At 37.9% G+C, this 20,064-nt stretch overlaps 1 pseudogene; it reads left to right on the forward strand.

The window, feature by feature from the left end:
- The first annotated feature begins 8,875 nt into the window (after positions 1 to 8,875).
- Positions 8,876 to 17,584, forward strand: LOC114075969 (annotated as a pseudogene).
- The last annotated feature ends 2,480 nt before the right edge of the window (positions 17,585 to 20,064 follow it).

Genomic DNA, 20,064 nt, shown 5'->3' on the forward strand with positions numbered 1-20,064 from the left:
AGGGGTAAAATGGTCTTTTTTCAGGCTAAGGGTAGTATGTAATTATCCTAAATATTAAATTAATTATTTAATTAATAAGGTGGAATGGCATTTTTGATAGAAAGGGCCAAAATTGTCCATTGAGCAAAATCTTGCTCCACCCGGGTTCGAACCTAGGTGGGAGCAATGATTTAACTTGATTATTTATATTGGTGAATTAATTAAATTACTTCATATTTAAATGCTGATTTAATAAAAAGGAAAATCAGATTATTATTATCAATTAATTAATTAATGAGGCAGTTTGGGTCGGGTCGACCCGGAGGGACCCGTTTTCGCGATGGGGACGTCAGGGTTCAAACTCGATGGAAGCAACATTTAAGTGGATTAAATTGAGGTTTCTAATAAGATTTTGTAAGGGAATTATGGTCATTTCACTAAACTAATTAAATCAGATTTTCAAAGTTTGAAAGAGTCCTAGTTGACTAAGTCTAATTATTCACCTAATCCTAAGCCACTCAACTCTTTCACGTTTATCTCTCTCTCCTTCACGTCTATCTTCCTCTCATTTCACACTTTCTTTCTGACTGTCAAACGTGAGAAAAAAGTCAGAAAACAAAAGTTCTTCACACTTGAAGAACTTGCACGCAAAACACAAACGACAAAGCAATCCGAAAACGTTAAGCAAAACGTAATATTCTAGTCGAGTAATGTGTGAGTTTCGGGATTGGACGTGAATTTGGAGAAGTTTTTGGCAGCAAGTTCAAGTGTTGAACAACGTTAAAATTAGGTATGGTTTTTCTTACTCTTGGTCCCTTTCCCAAGAAACCCTTAAGACTTAGATAATTCGATTCCGAAACTAGGATTGTTCCCCATTACATGTTCCCTGTCACTAGCTCCTATAATTGATCTTAGGTTGGTATGTTTGCTAGCAGATTAGGTAGGAAGTGTGATTTTTGTGATAATATGTTCATGATTATGTGTTCAGAATTGAATGAACGATGAAGTATGTCTGCCGAAATTTTGTGAAAAATGTATGTGTATGTCGTGACTTGATTTTTGGATTTAAGCCTTAAAAATGATATGTTTTTATGGTTGACTTTTATGTGCGAATGTTTGTGTAAATAATGAGGTGTAAAAGTGATGTAATTGTTAGGTAGTGGAGCCTGATTAATTTTAGGTTTTCCTATTTATTCTCTATTTTAGGCTTTCCTATTTATTCTCTATTTTAGGTTTTCCTATTTATTCTCTGTAACAAAAAATACTCTGATTTATTAATATAAATATACCTCACCGCCGTGGAAGTTTACTCACGGGGTGTTACCACGAAATATTGGTTTTTCTCTTTCTCTCTCTAGATCTCTCATCTCTTTCTCTTGAAAGTTCTTGTGTTCTTCATTCATCTAGTGTGTGTGCGTGAATTGGATCCTAACAACTGGTATCAGAGATAAGGAGATTCAACACGATCACTGAAGATGGATAGTTCGAAACATGGAATCGAGAAGTTTGATGGATCCGATTTCAGTTTCTGGAAGATGCAGATCGAAGATTATCTGTACCAGAAAGATCTTCACGAACCGTTGACCGGGGTGAAGCCTGAATCCATGACGGAGGAGAAGTGGAAACTCAAGGATCGCCAGGCTCTAGGGTTGATCCGGTTGACTTTGTCAAGAAACGTGGCGTTCAACATCGTGAAGGAGAAGACTACGTCCGGTCTGTTGAAGGTACTGTCAAACATGTATGAAAAACCATCGGATATGAACAAGGTATATTTGATGCGTAGATTGTTCAATTTACAGATGTCTGAGAATGGATCCGTTTCTGATCATATAAACGAGTTCATGATTGTGAGTCAACTCAATTATGTGGACATTAATTTCGAAGATGAAATTAAGGCGTTGATTATGATGTCATCTCTGCCCGAGTCTTGGGATACTGTTGTTGCTCTGCGATTAGCAGTTCCCGTGGATCTGAGAAACTGAAGTTTGATGAAATCCGTGAGGTTGTTCTTAGCAAAAGTATTCGCAAACGAGAAGTGGGAGATTCATCGGGCAGTGCTCTCAGCGTTGATCGAAGGGGGAGAAGTAAGACGAAAGGCCAAAATCAACATGGTCGATCAAAATCAAAGAATCGAGGAAAATCCCTGAACAGATCAAACGTGACTTGTTGGAACTGTGGAGAAAAAGGGCACTTTCGGACGAACTGTACAAAGCCAAAGAAGAAACAGAATCAGAAATATGGAGATGACAATGATTCTGTAAATTCAGCAGAGGACATTGGGGATGCTCTAATCCTTAGTGTGAACAGCCCGGTTGAATAATGGATTTTGGATTCTGGTGCATCTTTCCATTCGTCTCCAAGCAAGGAGTTGTTCCAAAATTTCAAATCTGGAAATTTTGGAAAAGTATATCTTGCTGACAATAAAGCCTTAGAGATTGAAGGAAAGGGGGATGTTTGCATAAAGACCACCTCGGGAAACCAGTGGACATTGGAGGATGTCAGATATATTCCTGGGATCAAGAAAAATCTGATCTCTGTTGGTCAGTTGGATAGCACGGGATATGCAGCAGAGTTTGGGAAAGGTTCGTGGAAGATCGTGAAAGGTGCTATGGTAGTAGCTCGTGGCACCAAATCTGGAACCTTGTACACCACTACAGGGTGTATAAACATGGCCGCTGTCGCTGAAGGTGCTTCCGATTCATGTTTGTGGCACAACAGACTTGGACACATGAGTACTAAAGGAATGAAGATGCTGATTACAAAAGGAGCATTAGAGGGTCTGAAGTCTATTGATATGGGTCTTTGCGAGAGCTGTGTTATGGGCAAACAGAAAAGAGTAAGCTTCACAAAGACTCCTAGAGAGCCAAAGAAAGTGCGGTTGGAAATGGTCCATACAGATGTTTGGGGACCATCTCCAGTATCATCACTTGGAGGATCCAGATTCTATGTTACCTTCATTGATGATTTCAGCAGGAAGGTATGGGTTTACTTCTTGAAGCATAAGTCAGATGTGTTTGCAACTTTCAAGAAGTGGAAAGCTGAAGTTGAGAATCAGACCGGTTTGAAAGTCAAATGCCTAAGGTCTGACAATGGAGGAGAGTATGACAAATCAGAGTTCAAGGCATTCTGTGCAGCTGAGGGAATCAGATTGATGAGAACAGTTCCTGGTAAGGCAAGGCAGAATGGAATTGTTGAGAGGATGAACAGAACATTGAATGAGCGTGCAAGGAGTATGAGGATACACTGTGGGCTGCCCAAAACACTTTGGGCGGATGCTGTGAGCACAGCTGCATACTTGATCAACAGGGGACCATCAGTTCCTTTAGGGTTCAAGATTCCAGAGGAGGTGTGGACAGGAAAAGAACTCAAGTACTCACACTTGAGGACTTTTGGTTGCACTGCTTATGTTCATGTTGATCCAGAAAAGAGAGACAAGCTTGATGCCAAGGCTGTGAAGTGTTACTTCATAGGATATGGTTCTGATTTGTTTGGTTACAGGTTTTGGGATGACAAGAACAGAAAGATCCTGAGACATTGTGACGTGACATTTGATGAGTCTGTCCTGTACAAGGACAGAGAGCAGAAGGTTCTAGAGATTACAAAGCAAGTGGGAGTTGAGGTTGAGTTGGAGAAGAGTAACCCCAGAGATGTCGAAGCAGATACTCAACCAACTCCTACTGAAGAATCTGAAGTGGAGCAAGTTACACCTGAGCAGGTGTTAAGGAGATCATCCAGATCCATCAGGGCACCAGATAGGTATTCACCTTCATTACACTATCTATTGCTGACTGATGAGGGGGAACCAGAGTCTTTTGATGAGGCCCTACAGGTGGAGGATTCGATCAAGTGGGAGCAAGCCATGGATGATGAGATGAGGTCACTTGAGAAGAACGACACATGGGTGTTGACTGAGTTACCTGCAGGGAAGAGAGCTTTGCTGAACAAGTGGGTGTTCAGAATCAAGACTGAACCAGATGGCAAAAGAAGGTTCAAGGCTCGTTTAGTGGTTAAAGGATATTCACAAAGGAAAGGTATTGATTATGCTGAAATATTCTCTCCTGTTGTGAAGTTAACCTCTATTCGAATTCTGTTGAGTATTGTTGCATCGGAGAATTTGCATCTAGAGCAAATGGATGTAAAAACAGCGTTTTTACATGGAGATCTGGACAAAGAGATCTATATGCAGCAACCGGAAGGATTTGTGGTTCCAGGCAAGGAACACATGGTGTGCAAGCTCACCAGGAGCTTGTATGGACTAAAGCAAGCACCAAGGCAGTGGTACAAGAAGTTTGACTCCTTCATGACCAAGAGTGGATTCTGCAAAGCTGAAAAGGATCCTTGTTGTTACTTCAAGAAATACACTGATTCATATGTCTTTCTACTCTTGTATGTGGATGATATGTTGATTGCAGGATCTAGTATGAGGGAGATTAACAATCTGAAGACAAGGTTGTCTGCAGCGTTTGAGATGAAAGATTTGGGTCCAGCAAAGCAGATTTTGGGGATGAAGATTTCTCGGGATAGATCTGCTGGCACTTTAAATCTATCTCAGGAGTTGTACATTGAGAAGGTGCTGAGCAGATTCAGGGTTAATGATGCTAAACCCAGGACTACTCCATTGGCAAATCACTTTAAATTGTCAAAGGAGCAGTCACCCAAGACTGCCGAGGAGCGTGATCACATGGCACTTGTTCCATATGCTTCAGCAGTTGGTAGTTTGATGTATGCTATGGTCTGCACTAGACCTGATATAGCACATGCAGTGGGAGTTGTTAGCAGGTACATGGCGAACCCTGGGAAAGAGCATTGGGAAGCTGTGAAGTGGCTTCTGAGATATCTGAGAGGTACATCCAGTACTTCACTTTGTTTTGGCAAAGGCAAGGTGACTCTACAGGGTTTTGTGGATGCTGATCTTGGTGGGGATGTTGACTCGAGCAAGAGTACATCCGGGTACATTTACACCATAGGTGGAACAGCAGTGAGTTGGATGTCCAGGCTTCAGAAGTGTGTTTCTCTTTCATCTACTGAAGCTGAGTATGTGGCAATAGCTGAAGCTGGGAAAGAGATGATATGGCTGGCAGATTATCTTGAGGAATTGGGCAAGAAGCAGAGCGAGAAGATTCTTTACTCAGATAGCCAGAGTGCCATACAGTTGGTGACAAATCCAGTCTATCATTCGAAGACAAAGCACATCAGAAGGCGATACCGTTTCACTCGCAAGGCAGTGGAGGATGGTGATATGTGCTTGGAGAAGATAGAGGGTGCAAAGAACCCGACAGACATGTTGACGAAATGTGTTGATGTTGGGAAACTGAGGTTATGTAAAACCTCGGTTGGTCTTCTGTAGTTGTTGCTACAGATGTTGCGGTGCGGTAAAGATGTTGATGATGAAGAGATTTTTTTTTGAGAATGTATTTTTTGGATGACTGAGTCAGTCTCCAAGTGGGAGAATTGTTAGGTAGTGGAGCCTGATTAATTTTAGGTTTTCCTATTTATCCTCTATTTTAGGCTTTCCTATTTATTCTCTATTTTAGGCTTTCCTATTTATTCTCTGTAACTAAAAATACTCTGATTTATTAATATAAATATACCTCACCGCCGTGGAATTTTACTCACGGGGTGTTACCACGAAATATTGGGTTTTCTCTTTCTCTCTCTAGATCTCTCATCTCTTTCTCTTGAAAGTTCTTGTGTTCTTCATTCATCTAGTGTGTGTGCGTGAATTCGATCCTAACAGTAATGTTGCTGCATTTAATGGTAATTCTTGGCTGAATATAATCATAAAAAGATTACACTTAAAGATGCACCACATGATTCACGAAATGCCTTAAGAATTAACGTATGAATGATGATAAAAAGAACCTGAAAATAGTGAACAAATTTTCAGCATTTGGTAGGTTGGGTTCGGCCAAACAAAGTGGTACAAAATGCAATGAAAAATGAATGTAAAATAAGTGATATTACTAAGGATTGAACCCAAGACATCATTACACGAAAGATACAAAAAAAAAAAAATGAACAAAAGATTGAGGGGAAAATGGATTGGAAAAGACCAAATTTCCAATTTGCTGGAAATTTGGAGTCTCGGCCAAGGATGAGGAAAATTAGCTATGTTTTTAATTTTTTTTTAAATGTGAGGTCATTGGGGATTGAACCCATGACCTCACCAAATGAAAATTATATAAAAAATTCATGAGAAAAATGAAAGGAAAAATAGATGTGGTGAGTGGGGATTGAACCCACAACCTCTTGAATGGATGAGAGAGTTAGGAGAAAAATAAAGGAGAAAACAAATGTGGAGAGTGGGGAATGAACCCACAACCTCTTTGATAGATGAGAAAGTTAAGAGATAAATTAAAAGAAGAATAATGAGCTTGTGGGGTATTGAACCCACAACCTCCTTGCATTAAAACAAAAAAGGAGAGGAGATCAAGAAAGAAATATTATGGGATTGATGGGAATCGAACTAGGGACTCCCAAATCTGAAAAATGCAATCATCAAGTTTAAATAAGATTAAGTGTTGTTCAAGGGATTCGAAATCAGGTTCCCTTGCCCAATTCCGTATTGACACATAAGTCATACGTAAACAAATATTTATTGAATGCTGCCTCTAAAGATCGAAATCAATATCTTGGCGTATCTACAAGATGCATAAGTCTTGTACCACATAATCTTGGGTAAACATGAATCACTTGGACAAACTACGAATGAAGCCTCATGGCTTATATGTGTGGACTCATAAGTCTAGCATATGTTTAAAAGTAAGTGAGCCTAAGATGTATGTGATAAAATGAGGTAACCCTTAGAAGGGTTAAGTAAGAGTGTGAAACACACTAAATGTCCAAGTTCATTGGCATATGATGAAATGAACATTCACGTGAAGGGGTGAGTAATTATGAAAAACAAACGTGTTAAAGTTAATGAATGAGGTGACAATATGATAAGAGGCTAATGTGAAAGATGAGAGCAATCTTAAATGAGCCTAAGTAAATGTTACCAAAACGTACTCACCTATGAGAGTGTAAAGCTAATGAAGACACCAGTCTCTATGAACACTCTGTGAAAGTATTGAAGTTAATGCATACTTAATACTAATGATGAGATGAGAAATCATATAATGAGCTATGATGTCCTCATGCTAGAATCCAACTTCCATGATGTATGAGTTGAATGCAATGGAACTTTATAATGAACACCGATAGGCTAGTTGTGAGAATGGAAGGGCGGAGGTTCACGTAACTTTCATGAGATGAGACTGTCCCACATGCCGGGTATGGGTATCCTTATATCTCATAGTCTTTGAACCTATACTGCAAATATAGGGATCTAGCAGGGTTCAATTCCCTATACACGCTAGCATGTTTTGGTTCACTTTGCCGGTGATTCCACCTCTTTTCGGTATGGGGATTACACATTGGATTTCATGATGCTCACATGATCTATGCCGGTTAAGGTTAAAGTTCCCAAAGAAAGAATGAGGCCAGCCTCAACGAATGCACATAATGAAATGAAGGATACCAAAGGTGTTAGGATAGGATAATCAAGAGGTGAGCTAGACTTAAGTAATAACACTAGGTTATTCTTGGTCACTGCACAACGAACCCGATAAGAGTGTTAAACTACATCCTAGGTATGACTGGTGGCTGCACTACTATATGAAAGAATGAAACTGAAGTACGTATGAATGAATGAAGCAGACTCTATGTTTGTTAAAGAAGGCTTCCTAGTTGAGGTCCCATATGTTGAGCCCTCATTTTGGGAAGTGCTAATGTCAAGTCCATGATTCCAAGGTCTCATGGAATACGAAAGAATGATATGAACTATGTGATATGATATGTGTAATATGTTATGTACTGTTTGCAAAATGATAAGTATGATGATGCATGTTATTCTCATGGAATGACTTTCCTAATCCGAAATTGGCAAGTCCATTGACTTGACTTTCCATAATTCATATTGAAAGGAAAGAGATCTTCTTAATCATGCATGTCCTTAGTGTGTACTAATCCCATACAACTCTACATTTTTAGGTGCAGGCACAGGTGGACGTTAGAGTTTACAGGTCGACGCTGAAGCTATCCGGACGTAGAGCATTCATCCGGATTTGCTAGGCCCTCATGCTTTCGAGGACACTTGCCCATTATATTCTAGCTTAGATATAGGGTTGAGTTAGTGGAGTATGTTCCAATAGCGTTTCTTTCTCATCTTATTTCAGACATTGTATTGGTGCCATTTTGGCAAGTATATACTTAATGTAGTATGGAACTATTTCTTTCATTTGGTGATCTTAATGTTAGATGGTTGATTGTGAACATTTATGAGTTTAAGTATAATGTCTTATATGAATGTTAAGTAACAAAAAGTTCAAATTTTCCGCTAAAATTAACCTAAATGAAGTAACAATGACGTATGTAGGCTTTTCTGCGACCTATGAGAGGTCAACGACGCCGGTCTCGTCTGGGGTCTAGACGCCGGTCTCGTCTGGGGTCTAGACCCCGGTCGTAACATTATCAGTAAAAACCCAAGGTTTATAAATATTACTACATTTCAGAGATATTAACTATTAGAGTTAAGGTCTTGCTGTTGTTTTTATTACTTGTTGTCTCGTATGCCTTCATTTTCTTACTGCACATGTCATTTTTCCTGCACATGTCTTCATAAATAAATGCTGTTTTTTTTCATTCCTTGTGACGAAGGTCTACTACGAACAGCTGCCATATGTGAACTTATGTTCCATCTTCTCAGTTTGAGGCAGAGCTTGGTGTGCTGCAACTTGCATACTCGCTGAATTGAAAGAACCGAACAAGTGTTTATACACGTTATTTGCTTTAATTTGCTTACATCATACTGCAGATGCTAATATTTTCTTTGCCTTTGCAGAGATAGTGTAGTCAGGAACTATCAACATGTATATAAAATAGCTAACTTTTCTAATGACATCTTCATGGATGATGTTGTCCAACACGAAGGTCTCAGATGATCTCCAAACTAAATCAGCAAATGAGAGTGTTATTTCTGCCTAAGCTGTATGTTATCTAACATGATAGCGAAATAATATACCTTTACCTCTTATAATCCTCATATATATGTTCATGTTCTTTTGATGCTGACTCCGTTAGAGTGCTTCATACTGATTTTCCTTGGATAATTTCAGATTCCATCGCGTGTGCTAGCTCACACTCTCATTTACTTTGCAATGGGATTCCTCTTTGGTTCCTCCTTCAGCTTCTTCTCTTTCCCTTCTCCTCCGTCCACTGATTTTAGGTAATACCTCTTTGGGATTTCTTGTGATGTGCCTTTAATCTGCTCAGATTGGTATAGCTTTCATAACTTTATCCAGTTTTCGTACCTTACTTTGTACCTTTCCCTAGTTTGCGTACATTACTGTTGCTTAATATTATGTCACTCTCCATTACTTGGGAAAGTCAGCTCATTTGCCTTTTTATCTGCATGTAGAAGCCTGGAACTCTAACCCATAGCTTTACGCTCTCTATCTTATTCAATATATCCTCCTATTTTTTGGAATATTCCTGGACTTTAAAGAGGTGACGATAGTGTAAAACAGAATAAAGTAAAAAATTTAATTTTTAACGGTTAAATATTTTAGACGAAACATTTGAACATGGTTCAACGTCATCTTTACTCTATATGTACACCACTGTGTAATTCAGTTCTTAATATAGATTCTATCTGATGACTAGGCTGTAAGGTTGATTGATACTGACACATGTCGGTGTGGGTGTACTTTGTGGAAAGAGAGAATTTTATTGGTGAGAACATCACCTTTGAAGTATACTCTTTATCTATTTTTCCTTTTTGACCTTTGCAATTGGTGCATGTAGATTCATCTTGCTTCCTTTTTTTTTGGTCTTCTGCAATGATGGACAGGCAGTGGCAATCAGAATTACTGCTGATCAGACTCCATAATTCGCGGGTGCATATAGCAAGAAATGCCTTATCAGCACGTATACCGATTAAATACTTAGCTAAAACTCTCTTTGGTTCCTCCTTCAGCTTTCTTTCATTCTCGATGTGCTTTCACCGATTTCAGGTAATACCTATTTCGAATTTGTTGTGTTGTGCCCTAAATCTGTTCATCTTGACTTCATTAATAAACTTGTTCTTTCTACTTTTGATGTAAATCAAATTAGTTTAGCTTTTATAGATATCACATTTTAATAACAAATGAGATTTCCATTGAAATCCTGAGATGCTACAAAGTTGGGGAATACACACACGCCTACGTGGATTTTTACAATGATAAAAAATCTTATCTCTTTAAATCACTCACCACCGACTAATTACTCCAACAATGGAGAACAAGTTAGCAGAAAGTGAATATGTAACGCTTTAGTGTAGTTAAGTCGCACATCTACTTAATTTCTTCATTGAAAGTGGGTATCTGAAAAAAAAGATTCATGATTTGAAGCTTATGAACAGTTGTACCAGCCTCAACTTAAGTCAAAGTATTTGAGGCATAGAAGTAATTTGTTGATCGACTACTTTTCATGTTTATTGAACCAACCAAAGCTGTAAGTTAGCAGTGTGAAATAGGATGTGCTCTTACTTCTTTGTCATTGACCTTCGTGATTATTTACAGCAACAATTTGTTCACTTCAACTTAAGCCACATTATTGATGTGCTTTTATAACTGCATATGCAGTGACGTTGAAGTTTTCGTAATTTACTTGCAAAGGTTATGTTAGAATTTTTTGAATGTATTGGTTTAAAAAGATTTATATCACCAAGTTCTTTTTTTTTGAAAGTGGTAACTTTGTATATTACTACAACCACTACATAGGCAGTACTGAGCCATATTTACAATAAGATCATCAAATCCAGCTATCTGTACCTAAATTGAGTCTAGTACATCAATTAGGGGAATAATGTCATTTGAGTATAATTGATTACACCAAAAACATAGTAGCAACAAGCAATTAAGCTTGAATTTTTCCATGCTATTTTCTGTACTATCAAAACATCTAGAATTCCTTTCCTTCCATATTTCTCACCGAATGCTAGCAGGAACAATTCTCCATCTCTCTCTGCTTTTAGACTGCATTCCAGCTTCTTCCCAACTCTGAATGGCTTCAGTGATCTTGCTTGGAATTACCCATGACATTCCTTTGAGATTTAGGAATAGTCTCCGTCGCTGGATAGTTACTCTACAATGCAGAAAAAGATGGTTAACTGTCTCAACAGTTTTCCCACAAAATAGGCATATTGAGCACAATGGAATCCCTCTCTTCATTAGGTTGTCTTGGGTTGGAACTGCTTCCTTAGCCAATACCACACAAAACATGATACTTTGAGGGGTATTTTGGATTTCCAGATTCCTTTCCAAGGCAAATTACTTGTCAATTGGAAGGAGTTGTTCAACCAGTTATAAGCACAATTTACCTTGAAAATACCTTTTTTGTTGCCCTTCCACCATAAAGTATCGTGATCACCCTCCAATCTGTTCAGTGGACCAATGGTGTTGTAAAAGTTAGCAACTCTCTGAATCTCCCAATCATTTAAGTGCCTTCTAAAAATGAAGTTCCACCCTTGAGGAGACCAGTGATCAACTATGGACTTGTGTTGGTGTGACACTAAGGTACTAATATCTTGGAACAAATTTTCCAGCCTGCCAGCCTCATGCCATACATCCATCTTCAGGTCAGTTCTTTCCCCATTTGCCACTTTGATCCTTGTATTTTTTTTGAATTCATCCCACAAGTATCTAAAGGACCTTTATACACTTACTCCATAAGGTGTAGTAACAGTTTTGGTCATCTAGTAATCTTCTTCTTCATACTTTGCACTTATGACTTCCTTCCGATAGGCTTGATTTTCATTGCAAAACCTCCACAACCATTTCATTCTGAAAGCCTTGCTCTGATTTTTCAAGTTCTTAATACCCAATCCCCCTTGTCTCTTACTCACTGTTACAACATCCCATTTAACCAGGTTATAACTCTTTTTCTCATTATTTCTCTGCTACACAAACTTTCTTCTGATTTTGTCCAATCTATCAATGACTCTCTTAGGAATTGGAAACACTGACATCATGTAAGTTGGGAGGGCATCAAGGATGAATTTAGAAAAGTGAGTCTTCCGCCTCTGGACAAATATTGTTATTTCCACCTTGCTAACTTCATCTCACACTTCTCTACCACCTTGTTCCAGATCTCACAAGACTGAGAACTGGCTCCCAGAGGCATACATAAGTATGTTGTTGGCAAAATACCTATTTCCCCTCCCAATATTGCATTTAGATACTCCATGTTTTGTACTTCATTGATAGGGTACAAGTAGCTTTTCCTCTAATTGATGTGTAGGCCTGAGAACCCCTCAAAAAGCACCAGAATCACCCTTAAAATCTTGAGTTGTCCTTCTTCAGCATCACATAGAATAAGGGTATCATCTGCATATTGCAGATGAGTCACTTCCATAAGATGAGTCACATCCATACTGTTACCTCCATTTTTGCCAACCTTAAAACCACTCAACCAACCCCTCAACTTTGCAGTTTTGATCATGCTATTCAGACCCTCCATAACAATTAAAAATAGAAAATGAGATAGGGGGTCTCCTTGTCTGAGTCCCCTATCCATTAATGAGTACCTAACACCTCACCGTGGAGATGCATTGTTTGATCCGCTAGATTCACTTCCTTCCAAAACCCATTCTCTCCAGAGTATTTAACAAGTATTCCCAATTTACATGATCATATGCCTTCTCCATGTCAAGCTTACACAAGATTCCTGGCTTCTTTTGTTTTTGTCTGGAGTCCACAGTCTCATTAGCAATTAACAACACATCCATGATTTGCCTACCTTTGATGAAAGTCATTTGCTAAGAATCCACTACTTTGTCCATGACCCCTTTCATTCTCTCTATGAGAACTTTGGCGAATAGTTTGTAGATACTTCCAATCAATCTAGTAGGCCTGAAGTCTTTCAATTCTTTGGCACCTTTCTTCTTAGGAATAAATGTTATGAAGGTGGCATTCAAAACTCTTTTCAAAAACGTCCTGATCATAGAAGTTTTGGAAAGGTTTCGTGATATCACCTTTCACCACCACCCAACATTTAAGGAAAAATCCGATATTGAAACCATCAGGGCCAGGGGCTTATCGATTGCACACATCTTCAAATAGTTTAGAACACTTTAATTTCCTCAAAATTTCTTTGTAAATGCATTTTTTCCTCACCATTAAGTGTGGGGAAATTGTTGTTCCTGAATGCAGGTCTCCAACTGTTTGTTTCAGTATACAACTTCTAGTAAAAATTTTCAATTTCCCCTTATATTCTTGAATGATCATGAGACAGTTCCCCTTTTATTACCAGTTGATCGATGTCCTTGTATCTATTGTGAGCATTGAACATTTTGTGGAAGAACTTGGTGTTTTTATCCCCTTTTTTGAGCCACAATGCTCTAGATTTTTGCCTCCAGGCGATTTCCTCATTTTTAAGTAACTCCTCATATTCTAGTAAAGTTGAATTCTTGCTTGAAATCTCCCATTCTAATAATCCTCTGCCTTTCATAATCTCATCAAACTCAGATAGTTTTTTTTAAGAAGAACTCTCCTTTTTTATCCTAGATCCCCTTGTTCACTCTGCTCCAATCCTTAAGTTTGGTTTTTAGAGCCTTCAGTTTTGAAGCAAGAACAAAGTCAGGTCTCTCAGAGATGTTGAAAGAATTCCACCAGCTACTGATTCTATCAGTGAATCCTTCTGTGCCAAGCCACCAGTTTTCAAACTTAAAGTGCTTCTTTTTTTTGTTCCATACACCCCCTTGTAATGCTACAGGACTGTGGTATGATATGAGTCTCTGTAGACATTTTGCCTTATATTATTGAAGCTGTCATCCCACTCTTTTGATATCAAAATTCTATATATTCTGTAGGCTGCCTCGAGATTGTCCCCTTTAAACCGCGTGTAATTATTGTCTTCTAACTATAGGTCTACCAATTTTAGGTCTTCAATAACATCTGAAAATTCCTTCATGCTTCTAGTTCTTCTCTCACAATTTCATTTCTCCGAGATGAACCTTACTAAATTAAAATCACCACAAACAGCCCAATGTCCTTTATTATACCCCTTATAGTCCCCAATTCCTCCCAAACAGACCTTCTGTCTATATAACAATAAGGGGCATACATCCCTGTGATATGGCAAGAGTAGTTGTACAATTGAGACTCAAATTTACAAGTCAAAGTGTACATTCCAGTTTCCACAATATCGCCTTTCCAGGCCCTATTGTCCCATAACATTAAAATTCCCCCTCTAGTTCCACTAGCCTCCAAACTTGCACATTTTATCTATCTACCTCCCCAGATTTGTCAAACTTTTTCTTCCATATTCCCATCTAATTTGGTTTCTTGCATACAATTGATATCTGCATTCCACCCCTCCATCACACTCTTAACCAATCTTCTTTTGTCTTTGTCATTCAATCCCCTTACATTCCACATGACTAACATGAATTTCATCAATGACATATAGACAGATTTCTCCCCTTACTCCTATTCCCACTATTTTTGAACTTAACATCAAAATTCACTAGGCTTTTCAATTATTAGGAGCCTTGTGGTCTTGTTTTCTTGCACACTGTTTCTGGTTCCATTTTCCTTGCTTGTCTCGCGCTATCCACTTGTAATAGTAGTTCAAGGGCCTCTTCTTTCTGACCCTGCCCCCAGAACCTTCCCCAACTTGATTAGGTTTTGTTGTACCCATACTGATGTCTCCCTTTCTTTATTTCTAACCACTTCTTGTTGTTGAGTCTGTAGTGGTTCTGCCTCTTCTATCTCCCACTCCCCCACTTCAGTGATCGATCTTTGGTCTCCTATTTTGGAAGGTCTGATGTCCTCCACTTCTGTATCTATTATGCTCATATCATTCTCTTCTATTTCAATTAAGTGGTGCAGTGATTCAATTATTGTTTCTCCCACCATGTTTTCCATCTCTTTTTCCTCGTGAAAATCTAATTTTCCCTCTACATGTGTGTATTTTCTGTTTCTCGACAGTGTCGCGGTTCAACTAAATCAAGCGATATATTAGAACTTCCATCTTCTGGGTATTTTCCTAAAATATCATTGAAAATCACTTGGCTTGAGTAATCAGGCCCAAGTTTTCTGGTAATTCATTTCCTTGTATTGGGCTGCTGATAGAGGCCCAATATTTCCCCTTCATTATATCACCATGTTCTGACAGTTGAGTATTATTTCTTTTTGAATTTAGATTTCCAATAGATATTATATTGATAACATGGGTTTCATTTTAAACATTTTTCTTAACTCTTAAGCGTTCTCTTGGTATTGATACACATAGAGGTCTTGTAATTGTCTACATTGCAGGTTTTTTTTGCTTTCTATGTGAACAATGACCTGCAGATCAGTCTATCTTCAAATGCTTTGGTATCTTTCTAAATTCTAAGCATTGTTTCCATTTAAAAGAAAAACTTTTCATTGAATAGAAGGGAAGGAAAGAAACACAATGCTAACTCTTGTTCCTGTACTTAATTAACTTCAATAAGTCCTTTGAAATTTTGTATTAGCAATTTTTCCTGTTACTGCATATCTATTTTCCGCATTGAACTTGTAAAGAACTCATATAGGTGAGTAATCAACCATAAAACATCAATAATTAACGGAGTAGCTTATTTAGTTTCTACTATTTCAGGACGAAGCCAAACTCTTGTTTGTGTCATCAACTGGGAGAAATAGTAAGGAGTATGATTTATGATACTTATTCTACAATTACAATCTCCATGTGCACCTCTTTCCAATGTAATTTAACATCTAACTGGAGCCATGCAAAGTTTCTTCGTTGGCCTAGATCTCAATGACTCTACCTTTGTGTGCATTGAGCTTTATGGCTAAAATGATATGTGAGAATACCTCATATAAAACTAAAAGATTCACTCTTTTTATATTAACTTGTTATTGCAATTTCATTGACATAGGTGTATCACTGATGACAAAATTCAACACAATAATTTAAATTGATCCACCATATCCACAACGTCGGCAACAACAAGCATGACACTACATTACTTTCATATATATTCTCACTATCTTTTCCTATCACTAAATACTATCAACTATTAACATCTGTATTATATGCAGGTGACCCTGAGAACCTTCAAGCACTTACCTCCTTCACTCTCTGAAATTTATCCACATCAGGATTCTACACCTCTCTTCCAATGGATGAAGAAATGATACCTATTGCAAACATTGACTCGCAACAAGATGTCAGTACAATATTTTCCCTTTACTTCCAAATCTACTATAATACTTATCATCCTTATATTTCTCCTAAGACAGGTCCAGACATTTACAACTGAGGCAAAAATACCTTCCCCATTGACCTTAAGAAATTTTATGTGTTGGTCTGTTCAAACTGCGGACAAGACGTACGCCATCCAACCATAAGAGAAATTAATTGTATGAGTTGCGACCAGAAAAATCTGATAGTAACCAGGTACATTATAATATGTCTCTGCCCATATATTCTCTCACATTCTTCTTATTCAAAACATCATATCACTATGTTTTACATATATAATAATAATGCTACAAATGAAGGTTTGATTTGGATCTCAAAGATAATTCAGGCTCAATAGAAAAATCAAATAGTACCCAGATACATTATAATATGTCTCTGCCCATATATTGTCTCACATTCTTCTTATTCAAAACATCATATCACTATGTTTTACATATATAATAATAATAATGCTATAAATGAAGGTTTTGTTGGAAGGATTAACCTAGCTCTAATGGATATTGTTACATTGAAGATGTAGAGTGGAAGAGAAAAGATCTGGAAAAAAATGTAAAATGAACTGCCTTACTTGTATTCATATTTGATATACTATTTATATAAGTGGTTAAGGCTAACTGAATTATTAAATTATCATAACCAACTAACAGCCTTACAATTAGTCTAACTAACTATGCAACAAATCACAGTACAAGCTTTACTAACTATTGCTCAAAGTACAATTTACACAACAAATGTAACTAATACTAATTTCCACACTCCCCCTCAAGTTGGGTGGTGAAAAATATCTAGCAATACCAACTTGAATAACATTTCTGTATGCAGTTGCTTCCCTAAAGCCTTTGTGAATATGTCTGCCAGTTGATCTCTACTAGCAATGTATGATGTTGTAGCCAGTCCTTCTTGTAACCTTTCTCTTATAAAGTGACAATCAATCTCTATGTGCTTTGTTATCTCATGATACATGGGATTTGAGTCTATCTGTAAGGCTGCCTTCTTATCACAGTGTAACTCCATTGGTAAGTCCACTTTGGCACCCAGTTCTTTGAACAAACTTTGCAACCATACTAATTCTGCCACTGTGGTAGCCATGCTCCTATACTCTGCTTCTGCTGAACTTCTTGATATTGTGTGTTGCTTTTTTGACTTCCAAGAAATCAGAGAATCTCCATACTTTATTCCAAAACCTGTGACTGACTTTTTGGATAATAAGAAATATGCCCAATCTGCATCACAATATGTAGTGACCTTCCCAGAATTTCTGCTGCTCATTAGGAGACCAAGTGCAGCCTATTGTTTCATATACCTGACCACATGTAAGGCTGCTTCATAATGTGACTTTTTTGGTGCATACATGAATTGGCTTAGGTGTTGTACTGCATAAGATATATCTGGTCTAGTCATTGCCAAATATAACAGCCTCCCTATGAGTCTTTTGATACACTTTTCTATCTTCTAGTTCTGCATCATCACTTGGAGATTCAAACACTTTGTCATATTCAAGGCTGGTCAGTTTTTGATTTTGTTCCAACGGTGTTGTGGTAGCTTTCCTCCCCCTAAACCACATTCTGAAATTAACTCTAATGCATATCTCCTTTGATTCATTAGGATTCCTTTTGTCTGACCTTGCAAATTCCATCTCGAGAAAATACCTTAGTTCACCAAAGTCCTTCATTCTAAAATTGTGATTTAAGATTCTCTTGGGTTCTTGAATGAGTCCTTTGTCATTACCAGTGATCAATAAGTCATAAACATATAAAAGTATTATAACAATTCCATCTTGATTCCTTTTGGTAAACAAAGAATAATCCAGTTTACTCTGTGTGAAACCAGACTGAACAAGAGCTGTTATGAGCTTTAAATTCCATTGCATGTTAGCTTGTTTTGAGACATACAGGGACTTGAGTAGTCTTCACACCTTATGCTCCCATGACTGTAATGACCTGGTGGCAAAGTCATATAAACTTCTTCCATAAGATCACCCTGAAGAAAAGCATTGTAAACATCCATATGAAACAAATGCCAGTGAGATTGAGCAGCAATAGAAATAACAGGCCTAACAGTCACCATTTTGACCACTGGAGAAAATGTATCATGATAATCAAGACCCTCTTGTTGTGTGAAATCCTTAGCAACCAGTCTAGATTTGTGCCTCTCAATAGATCCATCAACTTTATATTTCACCTTGTAAACCCACTTACAACCAATAGGAGTTTATCCAACAGGAAGGTCCACAATCTCCCAAGTAGGATTGGCAGTAAGGGCATAATCTCCTGATTCATAGCATGGAGCCAGTTTGTGTCCTGGGCAGCTTGGACATAGGAGGATGGTTCAGATATAGTAGAAGAAAAAGCAGCGAGATATGCTTTGTAGGAAGGAGACACATTAGAGTAGGAAAGGCAATTAGATATAGGGTGTATGGGTGTGGATTTAGTGATGTAATCTATATGCCAAAGAGGTGGTTTGGTAGCTCTAGAAGGCCTCCTGGGGTGTAGTGGATCATGAGGAGGGACTTCGGGAAATATAGGATGAGAATGAATAGCAGACAAAGAAGAGGAAGTGCTGGTCAAGGTAGGATAAGAAGCATCATACAAGGGGTGAGGAAATGCAGAGGAAGGAGGAAAAGTGAGAGATGGAGTGATGGATTCAGGAATTAGAAAAGTAAATTTAGGGTGTTTGAAAGGAAAAATGAGTTCTGTAAAAGAGACATATCTACTAACAAAAAAAGTGTCTAAATAGCCCATAAAGACAGAAGGTATGGCTTTGGAAGAGAACTTGTCAGTAAAAACTGGTTTAGTGGCATAGCATAGACAACCAAACACCTTAATGTGATCCGGTTTGGGAGGATGACCATACAATATTTGATAAGGTGATTTGTGTGAGAGAGTGCTGGATGGTAACCTGTTAATGAGGAATGTTGCAGTAAAAACACATTCACCCAAAAATTTCAAGGGCGCATGGGCTTGGAACCTAAGTGCTCTAGCCATTTCAAGTAGGTATATATGTTTACGTTCAACAATACCATTTTGCTAGGGTGTGTGCACACAAGAACTTTGATGTATGATGCGAAGAGATCCAAAAAGAGAGCCACATTGAGCATTAAAAATTCCAAAACATTATCAGATCTAACTTTTTTAACAGTAGCTAAAAATTGAGTTTTAATGAGATTAAGAAAGGAATTAATGTGTACTATAACATCACTCTTCAATCTCAACAAGTAAATCCAGGTCATTCTGGAATGATCATCGACAATTGTAAGAAAGTGTTTGTAGCCATTGTAAGTACATTATTTATATGGACCCCAAACATCCATATGAAGGAGTTCAAAAGGAAATACAAACTTAATAGAACTATTAGGAAATGAAAGTCTAGTTTGTCTGGCAAGTGGTAAAATAGGACACGAGTTGGAGTCTTTATGCGAGTTGATGGACTGAATCTTCTAAAGAACAGCAGTAGGTGCATGTCCAAACTGAGATATCAAAGTGAGGGATAAACTGAAGTTGAAGATGAACAAGCTAAGAAATGAACTAGTTCAGTGGGTGAAGATGATTTCTTAGTAACTGGAAGTAGGTATAAACCTTCCTTTTCTATACCAATCCGCATCACCTCTCTAGTGTAAAGGTCCTGAAAGAGGCAAAAAGAAGGATAAAAATATACACAACAGTGAAGTTCTTTGGTGAGTTTAGAAATTGACAGAAGATTATATTCAAAATGAGGAACTAGAAGTACATTATGTAGTACACAATTGTTAAACAGTGAAACAGAACCAATGTGTGTAACTTCAGTTTTTTGTCCATGTGGAAGAAAAACTTG

The sequence above is a fragment of the Solanum pennellii genome, chromosome 2, assembly GCF_001406875.1.
Source record: "Solanum pennellii chromosome 2, SPENNV200".
In the NCBI taxonomy this organism is placed as follows: Eukaryota; Viridiplantae; Streptophyta; class Magnoliopsida; order Solanales; family Solanaceae; genus Solanum; species Solanum pennellii.